The 17,710-nt window shown below is 39.9% G+C and overlaps 1 long non-coding RNA gene across 1 annotated transcript in view; it reads right to left on the bottom strand.

The window, feature by feature from the left end:
• LOC133226390 (uncharacterized) overlaps window positions 1–16,671 on the bottom strand; it is a 38,730-nt gene extending 22,059 nt beyond the window's left edge. The window contains exon 1 of the long non-coding RNA XR_009729494.1: window positions 16,267–16,671. This is a non-coding gene — a long non-coding RNA (uncharacterized LOC133226390). The remainder of the gene's footprint in view (window positions 1–16,266) is intronic.
• Window positions 16,672–17,710: the final 1,039 nt, after the last annotated feature.

Here is a 17,710-nt window from a genome sequence, read left to right as displayed (position 1 = left end):
CAAGATCGGAGCATCCCGACACGTAGGAAGTCAAGGAAGAGGGTCAGGAGACCTGCGTGGCTAAATAGGGAATTGCTCGGTATGCTCAAGTGGAAGAGGAGAGTTTACAGGTCATGGAAGGAAGGGCTGGCCACTTGGGAAGAATATAAGGCTGCTGCTAGAGGATGTAGGAAAGCTGCTAGGATGACTAAGGCCTCCTTGGAATTAAAGCTGGCGAGAGGGGTCAAGGACAGCAGAAAGAGCTTTTTCAAATACATGGCAGGTAAAACTAACACCAGAGGCAATGTAGGCCCGCTGATGAACAGGGCGGGTGCCCTGGTGACAGAAGATACAGAGATGGCAGAGTTACTGAATGACTTCTTTGTCTCTGTCTACTCTGCCGGAGGCAGTCCTGAAGAGCCCTGTACCGCTGAGACCTCAGATGAAGATAGGTCAACGGAGCGGTCTGCCTTAGTCGATGAGGAATGGGTTAAAGACCAGTTGAGCAGTCTGGACATCCATAAATCCATGGGTCCAGATGGGATGCACCCGCGGGTGGTGAGGGAACTGGCGGAGGTCATTGCTAGACCGCTCTCCATCATCTTTACCAAGTCTTGGGAAACGGGAGAGGTGCCTGAGGACTGGAGGAAAGCAAATGTCACTCCTGTCTTCAAAAAGGGCAAGAAGGAGGACCCGGGTAACTATAGACCAGTTAGCCTCACCTCCATTCCTGGGAAAGTGATGGAACACCTTATCCTTGGCGCCATCTTAAGGCATATCAAGGATAAGAGGGTTATGAGGGGCAGTCAACATGGCTTCACCAAGGGGAAGTCATGCTTGACCAATCTCGTAGCCTTTTATGAGGAAATAACACGGTGGATGGATGACGGCAGAGCGGTGGATGTGGTCTACCTTGTCTTCAGCAAAGCGTTTGACACGGTCTCCCACAGCATCCTTGTGGCTAAATTGAGGAAGTGTGGTCTGGATGATCGGGTAGTGAGGTGGACTGTGAACTGGCTGAAGGAGAGAAGCCAGAGAGTTGTAGTCTATGGGGCGGAGTCTAGTTGGAGGCCTGTATCTAGTGGAGTGCCTCAAGGGTCGGTACTGGGACCAGTATTATTTAATATATTCATCAACGATTTAGATGAGGGAATTGAGTGTACTATCAGCAAGTTTGCTGATGACACTAAGCTGGGAGGGGTGGCTGACACGCCAGAAGGCTGTGCTGCCATCCAGAGAGACCTGGACAGGCTGGAGGGTTGGGCGGGGAATAACTTGATGAAATATAACAAGGGAAAGTGTAGAGTCCTGCATCTGGGCAGGAACAACCCCAGGTTCCAGTATAGATTGGGGAACGACCTGTTAGAGAGCAGTGTAGGGGAGAGGGACCTGGGGGTCCTAGTGGACGACAGGCTGACCATGAGCCGACACTGTGCCCTTGTGGCCAAGAAGGCCAATGGCATCCTGGGGCGTATTAGAAGGGGGGTGGTTAGTAGGTCGAGAGAGGTCCTCCTTCCCCTCTACGCAGCCCTGGTGAGACCTCATCTGGAATATTGTGTCCAGTTCTGGGCCCCTCAGTTTAAGAAGGACAGGGACCTGCTGGAGAGAGTCCAGCACAGGGCAACTAAGATGATTAAGGGAGTGGAGCGTCTCCCTTATGAGGAAAGACTGAGGGAGCTGGGTCTCTATAGTTTGGAGAAGAGGAGATTGAGGGGTGACCTTATTAGTGTATATAAATATATAAAGGGGGAGTGTCACGAGGATGGAGCCAGGCTCTTCTCAGTGGCAAACAATGAAAGGACAAGGGGAAATGGGTACAAATTGGAACACAAGAGGTTCCACTTAAACCTGAGAAGAAACTTCTTCTCAGTGAGGTTGACGGAACACTGGAACAGGTTGCCCAGGGAGGTTGTGGAATCTCCTTCTTTGAAGACATTCAAGACCCGCCTGGACACGTTCCTGTGTAACCTTATCTAGGTGTTCCTGCTCCGGCAGGGGGATTGGACTAGATGATCTTTTGAGGTCCCTTCCAATCTCTAACATACTGTGATACTGTGATACTGTGACAGTATCAGATGCCCTACTGAAATCAAGAAAAAAACACATCTACCTCTCTACCATCATCCATCCACCTAGTTACTTCCTCATAGAAGGCTATAAGATTGGTCAAACATGACTTCCCCTCGGTAAAACTATGTTGGCTGCTCTGTGCTATAAATCTGTTTTTCCCCAAATTATTCGCTGTACTTACTATAAAAATCTTTACACAGTCTTTACACCTCTGCTATGAAGAGAAGCTAAGATAGTTGAGCTTGTTCAATCTGGAGAAAAGAAGGCTCAGGGAAGATCTTTACTGGCCTGCCAGTACCTAAAGGGCCTAGAAGAAAGCTGGAGAGGGACTTTTTACAGCGGCATGTAGTGACAGGACAAGGGCGAATAGCTTTAAGCTGACAGAGGGGAGATACAGGTATGAGGAAAAAATCCTTCTCTGTAAGGGTGGTGAGGGAGTGGAACAGCTTGCCCAAAGAACTTGTGGATATCCCATCCCTGGAGGTGTTCAAGGCCAGGTTAGATAGGGCTTTGAGCAATCTGGTGTAGTGGAAGGTGTCCCTGTCCATGATGGGGGGCTGGAACTAGATGATCTTGAGGGACCCTCCAACCCAAACCATTCAGTGATTCTGATTCTATTTCCTTAAAGTCACATTAATGACAATAAATTCTATTCCTATTCTTCAGTGTTTTTGTCAGATAGCACATTATTTCATTTGGTTTTGATTTCAGGATAACAAGAATATATTTACATAACTGCCTCCTTTGCCCTTTTGAATTACAGGGTTGGTTTTTAACTGTCTGGAACTTCCCCCGTATTCAAATGTGCATTGACATTAATACCAGCAGACTGGCCAGCTTATTCAGCTCTTTTCAAGCTCTAGGCTCCAGCTGTTGACATCACCAGTGGTATCTGCTCTACTTCAGTGAGCTCTGCAGAAAGTTCTTCCTTGGTCTTATGTAACTCTTCTACATCAATCTTTCAGAGAAGGAATAGGAAGTTGTTGAGCATTTCCTGAGTAATTATCTTCACTTTAGCCATATCCAGTTTCATAATGGCCTGTCCCACCAGTAGGATCATCTTTGTTCCCAAAGTAATTAAAAAAAAAAAGAAAATATTCTATTACCCCTTTTACTGGCAGCCAGAACTTTTTGCAATTTCCACTTTATTACAAATTTTCTATGCTCTAAGTTGAAGATTACTTACTTCTCTCTCTTTGGCTTTCCTTCCATCTCATAGACTGCTTTTCTATTTCTCTTCATTGTGTCACTGTATTAGGGTAAGCTTTTAAGGAAATTAGTCCTCTTCCTGATACGGAATCATAATTTTCAAGATTTAATCAGAAGACCTATTTACTTTCTAATAACTCTTACTAAAGGAGCCAAATTTATTAAACTTCAAGTTCAGTCAAATGTATCCATTATAATAAGGTTCAAAATATTGTTGCTTCATGGTGAATTTATGTATTATAAAATTACTGCTTTTGATTTTAAGACCTCTAATGGTGATTAAAGCTTCTTGCTCCATAAATTCTCCTATACTTGCTTTTAAAAGTCATTATACCTTTTCCCCTCCACACTTTACAGTCAGATGTTTTCTATTTTTATTAAATGCTCTCTGATAGATCCTTTCTGGCTGTATTTTTTAGCCCTTACGTGGAGTTCTCAATACTATGTTAGAGATACCTCTTTGAATTCAAATAGTAATTCAAATGGAAAATGGATGGAAGAGTTTGCATGCAGAACTCAGTAGACACTCTTAAAAGTATCTGTGTTAGTTTCTTAAAAGTATCTGTGCCTTCTTAAAAGAAAGCTGTGCTACCATACCGCAGTTTTCAGACACGGATGCCTGAAATTAGGCACCAGAATAAAGGATATAAAACAAGCTATGCATAGAATCATAGAAGAATCATAGAATAGTTAGGGTTGGAAAGGACCTTAAGATCATCTAGTTCCAACCACCTTGCATTGGTCATGCTCCTTTTGATGCAGCCCAGGATACAGTTGGCTTTCTGGGCTGCGAGCGCATACTGAAGCCAGCTCATGTTCATTTCCTCACTGACCAACACCCCCAAGTCCTTCTCCACAGGGCTGCTCTGAATCTCTTCTCTGCCCAGCCTGTAGCTGTGCCTGGGATTGCTCTGACCCAGGTGTAGGACCTTGCACTTGGCATGGTTAAACTTCATAAGGCTGGCATCAGCCCACCTCACAAGTGTGTCAAGGTCCCTCTGGATGGCATTCCTTCCCTCCAGCGTATCAACCAAACAAAATGCAGAAGTGATATGTTTTTCTTTGAGGCACTGATAAGTAACTTTTTTTTTCTAGTACATAATATGGTTTTCAATGTTTATTTTTTAGAATATTAGATTAAAAATTGTAAGCAGTCATTATTAAACTGTTTGCTTCAAAACTCTCAGACCTGACAAGGGTTTGTAACTATTACATCTTGTTTCCTAAGAGAAAATGAACTCATAATGGACTGGAAATCCCACATCATCCCACGTGTTGTCCCATATCCTTCTCAAAAGCATTGCCTTTGTCAGGTTTTGACCTCAACGCTAATTATTCTGTTTTTTAAAGGAGGGAGAACTTATTTTTATGGAGTACTGCAGGCAATTTTAAGGTAAAAGATATCTGTACTTAGAAAAGTGGTAAGTATGTTTTTAATTGGACAATACCCCTTCCTTACACCCTGAGGGGTGGAGGCAATAGTTCCATATTTTAAATACATTTTCAGTATCGTGAAGATTTCTCATAGCTTGCATCTACTCAATGGTTGTCATTAAGTTACAAATCTTCCACAGAAGAGCAACTCTTAGAGAAAAACAAGGGAAAGAATTGGGGGGGTCGCTTTACTGTAAAACTGATGTAAAACAGGTATAAGAAGAATCAGATAATCTATGAATAGATCTCACAAAAATAGAATATATGAATGTTCATTATGATTTTATTCCTGGTTTCTATTTTTGAGAAATCTTTCTCAAAGCTTATACTGGCATAACAGCTTGTTCATCAGTTGTAGGTGAGTGCAGTTTTCAGTCTTCCACCACCTTTTGCTTTCTGACAAAAATGATGATCTCATGGAAAACCAGAATCTCAATTTATATCTTGTTTTAATAAAGATGGATATTGTACAATTTTTTCTTCCATGTTTATTAAAAACTGAACGCCTTGATAAAACATCATGAAGGCCCCACATGCACTTGTTTTCACCTGCCTGATTTCAGCTATTAATTTGATCTCAGTGAAACAGCATGTCTTTGGCAAATACAACACACAATTAAACTGTATGATCTGGTTCTAATGCTTCTCTGCTCTTGCAGAGTCACATTTTATTTCAATTAATTATTTAGATTTATGAACGAATGGCATGCCTTCTCCTCTCACCCCAGGGCATTAGGTAAACAAAACCTAAGCTTAATTATGCTGTTCTTTCTTCTCTCTGAAAAGTCTTCTAATCATTCCCATTCCAAACACTACTGTTATCAGGGTAATAAGAACAATTGAGTTTGTTGTCATATTTCCTGGTCATTTCATCAGCTTCTGCTTACAGATCCTCATAATCATAATAAAGGCTGCAGGTAACTCAAAAGAAGGCTTTGTACTGAGAGACCCAAAAATATAAATTTCTGTACTTCACATTACAAAAATTCTACTTATGCTAATTGATGTCAAAGAAGGGTGAGATCACACTGTGGTTTAGTATAATATAGCTAAAAAGTCAGTTAACTGTGAGATGCAAACTGCTATCAAATTAGACTTCATCAGTTCCAGTGTTCATGGAACTACTTATTTAAACACACAGTCAACTGACATCCACCCAGGTTGTGAATTATTATTGTTATGGATGAAGAACTTGCTGGGTCTAATAGAGCTCACTAGCTCAGCCTCAGAAACAACAAAATAGAGAGACATTAATCTCAAAACAACTCTTGCCCAGAAACAATTCAGCTTCTTTCACATGATACAAAGGCTGAGGCTGCAAACTCAGCAGCTGTAATTTTGCTCCTGGAGAACCATCTCGGTGCCTCAGGATTGCACTTCTAAGCACGCAGTTACAGGAGAGCTTCTTAGATGGGCACAGCAGTGTGTGAATGGCAGAATGTGATCAGGCTTAAGCCTGGCACCCAAGTTACCTGGTGATACAGTCAAAAGACACCCGATGCACAAAGCCAGCACGTACCTGGAAAAGCCAGGAGATAAATAAGTTTTACTGAGCCCAAAGTAAGTTCTAAGTAACTATAAAAATATTTTGCTTTTCAGCCAGATTCACAATATTCATAGCATCTAGGTTTTTCCCACTACCCTAGAACTTCTTAGTCACCTTTCTCCAGCAAAATACAGAGTTGGCTATAGCCAAAACAACAAAAAAGAAAACAAAGCAAAGTCCATTACTATGTTTTTTGCTAGATGCAGTTATTAAAGTCACAAGTAGTGATGTATATTTGACAGAGCTATCTACTATTTATTTCTATCCTGTATTTGTAGTGAAGCAGAAGGAGATGTTACATCCCATATGATGTTAAGGATGCAATAAAAGTTTACCATCTGTTGACAAAGAAAGATGTGAAGAAGCATTTGCTAAAATTAATTATTTCAGTCAAAGTTGAGCATCTTATATCCAAGATCCCCACAGCAACTAGCTGGGGAGCTCACTGGAACAGTCTAGGACTGTTCTGAAAAACTGGGAGACTCTTGGTGTAGTTCCAATGTCAGACATGGGCAAGCTTGAGGGTGAATCAGGGACCCAGGCCAGCCATCACCCCATGCAGCACAGAAGGGTTCTCGTGCCTGGTTGTACAGTGGCTCACGTTGCCAGCGATGCATAAGCAGGGGGGTGTGGGTACAGACTGCAGGTACCCTGGGAATGGTACAGATGCCTCTGTTGGGATGCTATGCTCCAACTTCTCATGTGTTTCAGAGGCTCTCTGTAGCAAGGCAGCAGAAGCAGGCATATCCCTCCACAAAGTCCATGTTCCAGGAGTTGGAAAAAAGCCAAAGTATCATGCATGGATCTGTGACAGGAACAACTGGGAGGGAGAACGATCCAAATGAGAGCCTGAGGTTACTTAGCCCTGGTAAATCCCCACCTGCCAATGTTAAAAATAACTGGAGAGCAGTAACACTGGTCTGGCATTCACATAGTATTTTATTTATCAAAACTGATGTTTCAGGGATTCAGTCAAGCCTTCAATCATATCAGGAAGATTTCCTTTCCTTTCTTCTGCAACACACAAGTGAGAGATGCATTCAGTGCATTTTTTTTAAGACTCACTATATTGTTGGATGCCAGAGAAGGGACACAGGACAGGTCAATCTGCTTGCTTTGCTGCTGTACAGTCCACTTCCTTAGCATGTCTGAATGAAGTATTGAGCTTATATTATCATGTCTCTATCACTAGATCTGGAAAGAGAAAAATTCTGCTGCTTCTTGCAACATATCATCCAGGACAATGAATATGCTGCTGTCTAAGTCTCCTGACATTTGGAATGATTTTCACTGACTGAAATCTTTGGATTCTAGGGGAGATCAGTATGCAGTGTAACAACCTTTGACATACAGAAGGTGATTAAATGGTATTCTTTGGCAAGCAGATCTGCTGAAAAATCTGACTTGCATATTCCCTATCTAAACAAACAGACAAGAACTTGAACACAGAAGAAAAATAAAATAGAAATACAGAGCCAGCTGTGATGGAGTCATGGGCTCAGAGGCAGAATGGGTGTTCCACAGAATTAATTTCAGGGACCAATGCATCACTAACAGCAGATATTCAATGGAAAAACTAATCCAACAGATAAGCTTTATTCTGTATAGTAGACAGATTGAGAAGGATTCATCTGCCTAAACACAGGTGAAAACTAAATGGAGTCATCCACACTTGACTGGCTGGTAGACTTATCTTCTGTAGTTGTGGACATAAGTAATAGGGAATCTAAAATGAAAAATGTGTCTGCACACATGAATACCAATAGACAGAAAAAGTCCATTTAACAGTCATAGACTGTTTGGGCTCTTAAATCTTCCTGTTATTCACCAGGAAAGAGGCTGGATTTCTATTTGCTAGAAATTAAAAAGGTGTACACATCCTCGACAGCAGTTTTTATTTTCCTCTCTCTCCCATTTTTTTGTCCAGACTTTCATACTGAAAATAAATGGATAAATTTAGAAGATGAAATCTATGCACCGAAAAACTGCAATGGGCTACCTAAATTCTAACAATGAGCTGGGGAATAGGCCTGGTTTAGATAAATATCAAAGGCCATGGAATTGAAATATACTGATACGGCCAAAACAAGGAATCAATTATTTTGTTTTTTGGCATAGACTTATATCTTCTTGTGGAGCTAAATTTGTTATGAACATGTGGTGGTGCCATATTAATAGGCTGGATTAAAGCAAACAACAGCATTGCATTTCTTTTCAAGGATATAATATAATTAACTGTTCTTCACTGCTCCTGAAAGTTTGAAGTACTGGGTTAGTCACAAGGCAACCAAAGCAAGCCTCCAACAGTAACGTATGCTCTCTCTTTTTTCTTTTCTTTTTTTTTTTCAGATAAGCTATTCTAACAATTCACCCTAAGAAAACGCAGCTACCACCTATGACAGAAAAAGGGCTCACTACCATAAACACTGAGTAAGACAGAAGCAGATGGTATGGTTAACATTGGTCATAATGGGTAATGAAGCCTAAGCATGCTGTAGGACACATACAGTGTAACAGTGGAGAGGCTCGATAAGAAAAGAAGGTATCAGGAAACCTATTACTTTCTGTACCTTTATCTTGTTTTTTCCCTTCCACTTACAGGGAAGAAGACACATAATTCAAGCCTGACAAGTCATCAAGCAGACTATTAGCCACTTTTCTACCGCTCTGTCTGCAAGTTGTGAGCAGGTAGAGAAAGAACACATTAACTATTTCCTTTCGCACTTCCACTCCTCACATCTTTCCCTTTACTGATCTGCTGACTAGCAAAGGAGGTTTCCTTCCTCTCTGGAACCCTCAAGTGAGACTTTCCTCCTTCCTTGGTACATCTGGATTCACACAAGAGAAATGTTCCTGCTTTTAATACGTTGTATCTACTTTCTGCTCTGTGTCTTTAATGTTGCTCCCATTAAGATGCATGGGCTCCCCAGGGGAGGAGAGTTTGTAAGGTTTCTGCAGTGCTTCCGCCACCAAAACTGAACAACACCTCCATTATAATCTGTGCCCCACAGTTGCATAAACAAGAGTTTTAACCTGCAAATGCAAACAGGAGTGACACTGTTGATTCAAATACTCCATATTAGCATATCAAATGTAGTACAAAAGGACCTAGCATAAAATCGTATGTTCTGGCCAATACATACATCAGCTTTTTTTACCTGCAGTCAAACTATTTGTCAAAGTAAGAATAACATTTACCTAAATTCTGTGTCCCATTAAAATATTAATTAGCAAATGATAGCAGTAAAATTTCAGGTATTTTTTTAATACTTAATTCAAACATTTCATGCCCTCTGAACTGTAGCTCACTTTGTAAATATTTGCTAATCCAACAAAATATGTACTGCCAACCTCAGGTCATAATTCACACAGATAGCAAAAAGGACTTTGTGCCATTTTATAATGTGACTTCCCATTTAATTAACTCCTTTAATCTGTTTGTATCAGACTTCTTTTTTTCCTAGTTCTTGTGTTTTTGCTTGTATGACTAAAAAGCTCTGCGTACAATTCAGCACAGATTAGCTTCCTCCCTCTCTCATAGCAACAAAATCCTGGCTACCCCTGAAGTAGATATGCCAAACGGGAGGGATTTCATACAATCTCCTGTCTCTCTAGCTTACCTGCACAAAATGCCACAGTTCTGCTCAGTATATTTATTTTTCAGCAACAAACATTTTGTCTGTGATACTAATCAGTTTGCTATTGATGGCATCTACTCAGCAATAAAAATAAATCAATAATATAACTAGTCTGTTTCATGCTCTTTCCTAATTCAGTAATGTATGGTACATGGAGTCATTCTCCTAATTTCCAATTTTCCAGAAGCCATGCATAAAGAGCATGAACTTTTACATATCCTCTTGTTATTCTTGCTTAAATAATAAAGGCACATTCTTTTCTTCAGTTAGCTGCTTCACTTAGAAAAATACTTGATGCTAGCAATTTCTTGCACCAATACATTAAGCAATACGTTAAACACTATAACCATTTTTTTCTGACACAGCTTACACTTTCTGCTAGCACAGGCTTCAGTCCTGTAATCCTGATTTAAATGAGCTCATGGGAATAATCTCACTAATTTCAGTAAATCTATTTGCATTGGTGCTGTTCAATATTGTTGCTGAATCAGGCCATTAGTAAAGATATACAAATGGATTCGGCTATAGGCAATTTGTATTTCCCCATTTCTAAATTAATGAGTTTATCCTACAGCATAAACAGCCCTGGAGGAGCTTTAAAGAAATGAACATGGTCAAGATTAAACTCTTCCTTTATTATGATGTACATTTTTTTCATCATCCATTACTAAATTTTGTTGGGTGCCTTCAATCAGAGACTGTTTTGTTGCTGCGTTCAGTGATAAAAGGATTGTTTCTATAAGGCACAAGCGAAATATTTCCAGACTAATTTGATAAGCTTCTGAGCTCCCTTCACTTCTAATGAAGCACCACTACTTAGCAAAGATAGAGCGTTTACTAGCTCTTGATAGCTTTTATTCAGTGAGACTATTTATGAGAGCAGAATTAGAAGTAGGTATAAGCATGTGCAGGGGGACAGCTTGACAAGAGGTTCTGCAAAGAGTATTGCTAACTCAACACCTTAGCCCTCAGAACAAAGGAAGGAAACATGGTGCATTGCTGACCAAGCTGCTATGCTAACGCTACAAGAACAATTAAAGTTACAGGGATTTTTTGACCTAATGCTAAAAAGAAAAATCAAATATATTTACCAGTTTGGTATAGTATACTGCCCAAATCCATTTACCCTCATTTATGTTCATCTCCTTTTATCTAAGTCAGAATTCTGGTTTGATAGCTTTGCTGGAAGCAGAATATGAGAAACAGCAGGCCTGAGGCAGCTAAAGGGAAAAGCAAAGATCAGGACCTTCAGTGTGACTGTAGTGTGCATTGCCTGAATTTTCCTTTCCATCTCCTTGGACAAATAAGAGTGCCTCTACTCTAGGTTACCACAGTTTCTGGTTTCCTTAGTAACCCCTTTGAGAGCATGCATGTGTTTGTGTCAGTAGGAAAGGTTGTGAGGGGGTCTAAAATGCAATACAAACCTCCCAAACTTGGAGTGAAAAAACCTGCACATTTTCTCCTCAATCAATAAAACAAAACCAAAGTTAAAACAAGTGAAGTCTCACTGGAAATCAACTGAAATAATTATGCCTGTGTATGATTTAAATCATGATGGGATGAAAAGGCAACTTTGTTCTCAAGTCAGAACCATTTATGGTCTCCAAGGCAAACCTGGAATCTGACCAGAAGAAAAGCTTACAGAAGAAAAAACTTAATATCTTTGGGATGGAATTTGGAGTTATGAATTCTGACTTGCAAGGATGTTTTCTTTCTAGGGGTTTATTGCATGGTAGTTACAAAGAAAGTGGTTACCCACTTGAGGTGTAGTATTAGCAAACAAAATAAGGCCAATAAGAATCATGTGCTTTCTAGTAGCTTTGTGTTACTATAACGGAAATGCTGTCATAATACTAGACCCAGTAATGTCTTGTACAGTACTTCCTCCTCTCTTCATCCAATTGGCACTAAATACACCAAAATAACATGTTTTGTGAGTTAATAGCTTGGTCTTTTTTTTTTTTTTTTTTAATCTTAAGTAATGGATATGCACCTTAAATACTTCAGAATTGAAATTCAGATTTTTTTTTTATGTTTAAAGAAGGCTATTTTTTATTAATAGCTGGTAACTCAGAACCTTCACTCACCCTTACTGCTGTGCATCTGTACTGCCCTAGAAAAACAATTTTCAGTAGATTTGCTCTTTTGCTCTTGCTCTTGAAGAGTCCTTTTCTGCCTGGAAGCTATGCAGACACTCTACTGAAGTAGGTCTTAGCTAAACAGAATAAAAAATGAACATAAGAAAATAAATTTTTACTGTGAAGGTAGTTGAAGACTGGAACAGGTTGCCCAGAGAGGTTGCAGAGTATTCATCCTTGGAGATACTCAAAACCCAGCTAGACACAGTGCTGGGCAACTGCCTGAGCAAGCATGCCTTCCAGTTTCTGCTGTTCTGTGACTCTGGGATTCAGTGAAGTCTTCAATGATTAGGAAACTACCTAAATGCATGTTACTGAGAGAACTAGAAGTCTACAATTCACGTATGGAGGCACATGCTTTCAGAAATGTAATGCTTTTCTAAGCTAATTTATAGTATTTGAGAGTTTAAAGTGTAAGGGCATTTGAGGACATTTCCATACTAAAAAATAATAATAAAACAGAAACTATTGCATTGGAATTGAAAAGGTCTAATGTCCTCACAACAATTTTCATTATTATAGGATTTTTAATTGTGGGAATTTGGGAAAGTTAGCAGGATTAGAAGTTACAGTTGTAAGAGTTTCATTTTTAAAAACAAAAGGTACAATACTTGTCACATAAAAATTACAGAAAGATGGAAAACAAGTGCATAAACAACTTAAGAGTAATGTGAAAGATAAAATACTGTTAGAAAGACAACAACAAAAACATTTATCTTTTTTTGTTTGTATTTCTCATTCTTGTCACTAAACTGTCATTTCCCTGTGCTGCTGGTGGCTTGCTGTGTTTCTGAAGGCAGTAATGGTAAAGTTGTTGATACCACTGTCCTCATTTTTGGCTCTTTTGCCAATGTTTTATAACTTACAATGACAGCCTGCAAAATACATTTGTTGATCTTTGTCTAACTGATTTTATAAAGAGAAAATAAAAAATAACTACATAGGTCAGCCATGAATGGTTTAATTTTGTTCTATGAGCTTCTCCTCAGAAGCAGTTTTAAAATAAACTGAATGAATGGAGCATCAGTAAAATGGCCTTATTCCACATTCCACATGCAACACATTACATATACATCTTTAATCAGGGAAGCAGTTTCAGTAGGTAACTTCTAATGAGCTATGTGTTACATTTCAGAGGTGATTTATTGATTGGGTTTCTGTTAACTAGCAGTAGGAGCTCAGCCCTTCAATACATGTCTCCATCGGCCAGTTTGTTGTCCTTAAACTATTCTCTCATCCTACCTTTTTTAGATGTACCATTGCCTTGAATCCTGTAGAATATTTACTTCAGGAGAATCAAAACACTAATGTTTTGCACTTTTTGTGCTGAGACAAAAGTAAGTACCTATTGTCCATATGAAAAAACAGTAAGCACCTATTCCTTCAGATAAATGCCACTAAAAATCACAGTGTACTACTTAAAGTCTGACTCAAACCTCAGTAAAATCAGTGGCAGTCTTTCTGTTTAATTGAATAAACTTTAGATTGGATCTTGAATAGCCCTGGATTGTATTACAGTCAAAGAACTCTCTTTCCTCCAAGGGGCAGAAATGACTCCCTAGTGACTTCTAATGATGGCTTTGAAAAGTAGAAAACTGTAAAGATGAGACTGCAGAATAACAAATAATTGAAAATATCATTACTACAGTCTACGCCTTAGTTGCTGACCACAAAATTCAAGATTCAGCTCAACTGAAAAAACAAAACCAAAAGAACCCACAAAACAACAAACCCCTACAACAGGATTGGAGTTGGTGTATGTCCAGACTTATGGGAGTATTTTCCTCCTCGCACTTAAATAGTCTGTACTATAGTGGTTACCTATAATATGGGTATCATTCTTGGTTTGCAGACTAAAATTACTCATATATTAGGATGCTTTTTAACATAAAATACTAATGTAACATGTTAGTGCCACAGCTAACACTAATATTTTTAGAAATATTCATACTGTTGTATATTAATACATTTTCTTCTTAAACCGAGTTCCTTCCAGATCCTGATGTTCACTATTCAGTAAGATGAAACAAGTGTTATTGTTTTCTTTCATATTCTCATTACTTTACTACTGACTTTCAGGTTTCATATGAATAAAATAGTGAGAATTCTTTAATAGATAAAAAAATTAATTACTGAAGTTCTGTTCACTGATTAACAACTAGCTCTCATAATAAAAATATTTTTTTCTAACCCATAAACATGCATAAATATGACAGTAAGAAATCATGAATTGGATAGCATACTTTATACACTGCCATATATTGTCTTAATCACAGACACAGAATCATGTACGAAGTATTCAATAGAGTATGTTACTAAAATGCCTTTCTTATTCAGCTAAGGTTATACTCCAAACATCTTTCTTAAAACACATTTCCATAAAACCTGCAATCAGATGTCTCAGAGGGTTAGCAAATAGATGGCTATACTTTTAGTCTCAGGTAAATGGTTCAAGTGTCAAGATGTTGTGTTTATCAGAATTTGTTACCGTTTGATGGTGTTCAATAGCTCATATAATCTAGGCCACGCTCCACCTTCTTGCAGCAAGTGAAGCACCCCCCCCACAAAAAAAAAGAAAAGGTATTAACTGGCACATTTGGTGACAACCTCAAGGTAAGGATCTTGAATAAGAGGCTTTAAATCGCCTCTCAATATTCAGGGTGCTACCCAAAACCAGGGTTTAGACAAGATGATACAGGGAATTTCTCATTAGCACTGCCTGGCATTGAAAATTATCACAAAAATATTACATTACCATGAGAAAGAGCCCAGGGGATAGTCTTTTTTTTGTACATGATGGCTATATTTAACAGTTCTTATTCTTCAGTGCTAGGTACCAGTACAGTGACTTTCTTCAACTATAAAATCAAACCAGCAATGCCACATGATACCAATTTTAGCAAAGGCTGCCTGGTAAAGTCGCTGGAGACCCAGTCAGAAAGGTGTCTCATTTTGATTAGACAGCTTGTTTCTAACAGCTTTGCAATTTGTTCAGGTTCAGAGGCAAAGAAAGAAATTTGTGTTCCTTATTTTCACCCCTAGTAACCTGCTGACTTTGTGTACTTTTCTTTTGGAATAAGAAGCACTGAATTTCCAAGGTACCACTGAATAGACACAATGTCAGTAACACCAGGAAAATCCCTACTCTTATACAGTTAATTAGCCTCGTTACATTAATTGAAAACCATTCAGAACTCAGATCTGAATGGAGGGCAGTCTGGGAAAGTGGCCAAGCAGGGCTTTAGGGAGCGATGCACAATGTGACTCTACACACTGCTGGAGACAACCGGGACTGCCTTCACAGGGCAGCAGATCAGGATATGCTCCTACTCACAAGTGTTGCTGAGGAGCCATGTATTTATTTTAAGTAATCGCATTTAGTAGTGGTTATAATAATGAAAAAAGTGGAAAGTGAAACCCTTTTAAAGAGCTTTCAGCAATTAAGAAGCAAGAAAGGTATCTTCTTCAAATGACCATAAAGGTGTACAGAGAGCAGTTGTTAATGGCTAAATGCTCTTCAGGAATTAGCTGTGGCCTCTTGCAGGTGTTTGCTATGCTCAGGACACGTTTTTGCCTCTCCCCTTCTCCCCATCCCCCTTTTGTTCCCAGTTTGATTCTTTAAATAACAATATTAATAAAATTATAGATTAGAAAAGTAGATGAAATACCTGTTTACACACAGAAATTGAACTCTGCAGTGTAGCAAATAAGAAAAATAGGACTAGGATGAAAACCCTTTCAGGAACTGAATCACTTGAATATGAAGGCATGTTTGCTTAGCTCTTTCTGATCATCCACTATAGAATGAAAATAAAATACCGTAACAGACTACTTTATGATGGCTTCCTCTTAATAAAGGCAAAAATACAAAAATACAGAAAATGAGGGATAATATGTACATTTGTACTCTGGTTTATGGAAAATTGAATTACAGTGCACTTGTCTTAAGGAAAATTATTCTGTTTGTAGTGGGTTATCCTTGGCCAAGAACCAAACTCCCACCCAGCCACTATGTCATTCCCCCTCATAGGACACAGGCAGAAAATAATACATAAATACTCCTGGGCTGAAATAAAAACTGGGAGATTACTTACCAGTTGTCATCATGAGCAAAAGAGGCTTGACTTGGGAAAAATAAATTTCATTTAGTACCAATTACAATAGATTTGGGTAGTAAGAAACAAAGACAAAAATGAACACACCACCTTCCCTCCCTCTTCACAAGCCTGACTTCACTCCTGCCTCCTCTTACCTTCCCCCAGCCCTGAGCGGTGCGGGGTGGGGAGGGGAATGGGGGCTGTGCTCAGTCTGTAACAGTTTCTCTCTGCCACTGGTTCCTCCTCACACTTTCGCCCTGCTCCAGCATGGGCTTTCTAGAGGCCACAGCTCCTCCAGGGAATATTCACCTACTCTGGCATGGGGTCTGCTACTGGCTGCAGGGAAACACCTGCTCCAACACCTGCAGCAGCTCTGCCCCTCCTCACTCTCTAGGCCTTGTTTGCAGGGTTGTTCCTCACCCTCCTGCGCCCTCAGCCTGCCCAGTGTTCCAGCACATGGCTGAGGGGCTCAGCCGTGCCCTGTGGCAGGTTGGCTGGAGCCAGTTGGAACCGGGTGTGTCTGCCATGGGGCAGCCCGGGCTGCTTGCACTGAGGCTGTCCTGCCGCTGTCCCCTTCCCAGGACTCACCAAGTAAACCCAGTACAGAGTCTGATTCAGCATTTGACTAAACACAACAACAATAGATCGTGCAAGACTCTTGGTAATGAAAGTGTCTTGTTGTACCTTTGGAAGTAGTAACGAAATACTCCTGAATAGTTGTGCAATTTTTGTTTATATTCCTGTGATACAAGATGATCCAAATGCAATCCAATTGGACATTAGAAGTTAGTAGTAGCACTTGGTTTTCTGACAAATACATAGTCCTTCAAAGAGGCAGATCATTTGTTTCCTGGAATACGCTGACAAACTGCTGGAAGCAATTCAACTGGTTTAGGAAATAACACTTCAAAACACAGGATAGTTTTGAAAGTCTGTGTGGAAAGTAAAGATATGTACCTGAAAGCTATCCACTCTTCATCGTACTGTGGTTGGACCAGTTAAGGTATCTTTCCTTTAAAACATTGTCTTTTCGGGCCACTGAAGAGTTCATTCCAATATCCTAAATATCATCAGGTTTTAAGATGCTTTAGTAATTGTCCTGAGTTCAGTAGTAGCAGTCTTTTTTTTATCCTTCTTAGTAGCTGGTGCAGTGCTGTGGTTTTGACTTTCAGCCTGGGAACAGAGCTGATAACACCCATGTTTTACTTGTTTCTCAGTAATGTTTACTCTGACCAAGGACTTTCTTAACCTCACACTCTGCCAGGGAGGAGGGGAAGCCAGGAGGCAGCAGAGACAGGACACCTGACCCAAACTAGCCAAAGAGGTATTCCATACCACAGCACGGCATGTCCAGGATGTAAACTAGGGGCAGTTACCTGTAAGGGCTAGATCACTGCTCTGGTTGGGCTGGGTATCGGTCGGTGGGTGGTGAGCAGTTGTATTCTCTTCCCTTGTTATTTCCCTTATCATTATTATTATTGGTGGTATCAGTAGTGGTTTGTGTTATACCTTAGTTACTGGGCTGTTCTTATCTCAACTTATGGGAGTTACATTCTTTTGATTCTCCTCTCCATTCCTCCGGGGGAGGATGGGAGAGGG

The sequence above is a fragment of the Neopsephotus bourkii genome, unplaced genomic scaffold (assembly GCF_033783945.1).
Source record: "Neopsephotus bourkii isolate Nb327-2 ecotype Australia unplaced genomic scaffold, CSIRO-AGI_Nbou_v1 NB_1780, whole genome shotgun sequence".
In the NCBI taxonomy this organism is placed as follows: domain Eukaryota; kingdom Metazoa; phylum Chordata; class Aves; order Psittaciformes; family Psittacidae; genus Neopsephotus; species Neopsephotus bourkii.
The sequence above is the reverse complement of the archived record's forward strand: the minus strand, read 5'-3'. Positions and strand labels throughout refer to the sequence as shown.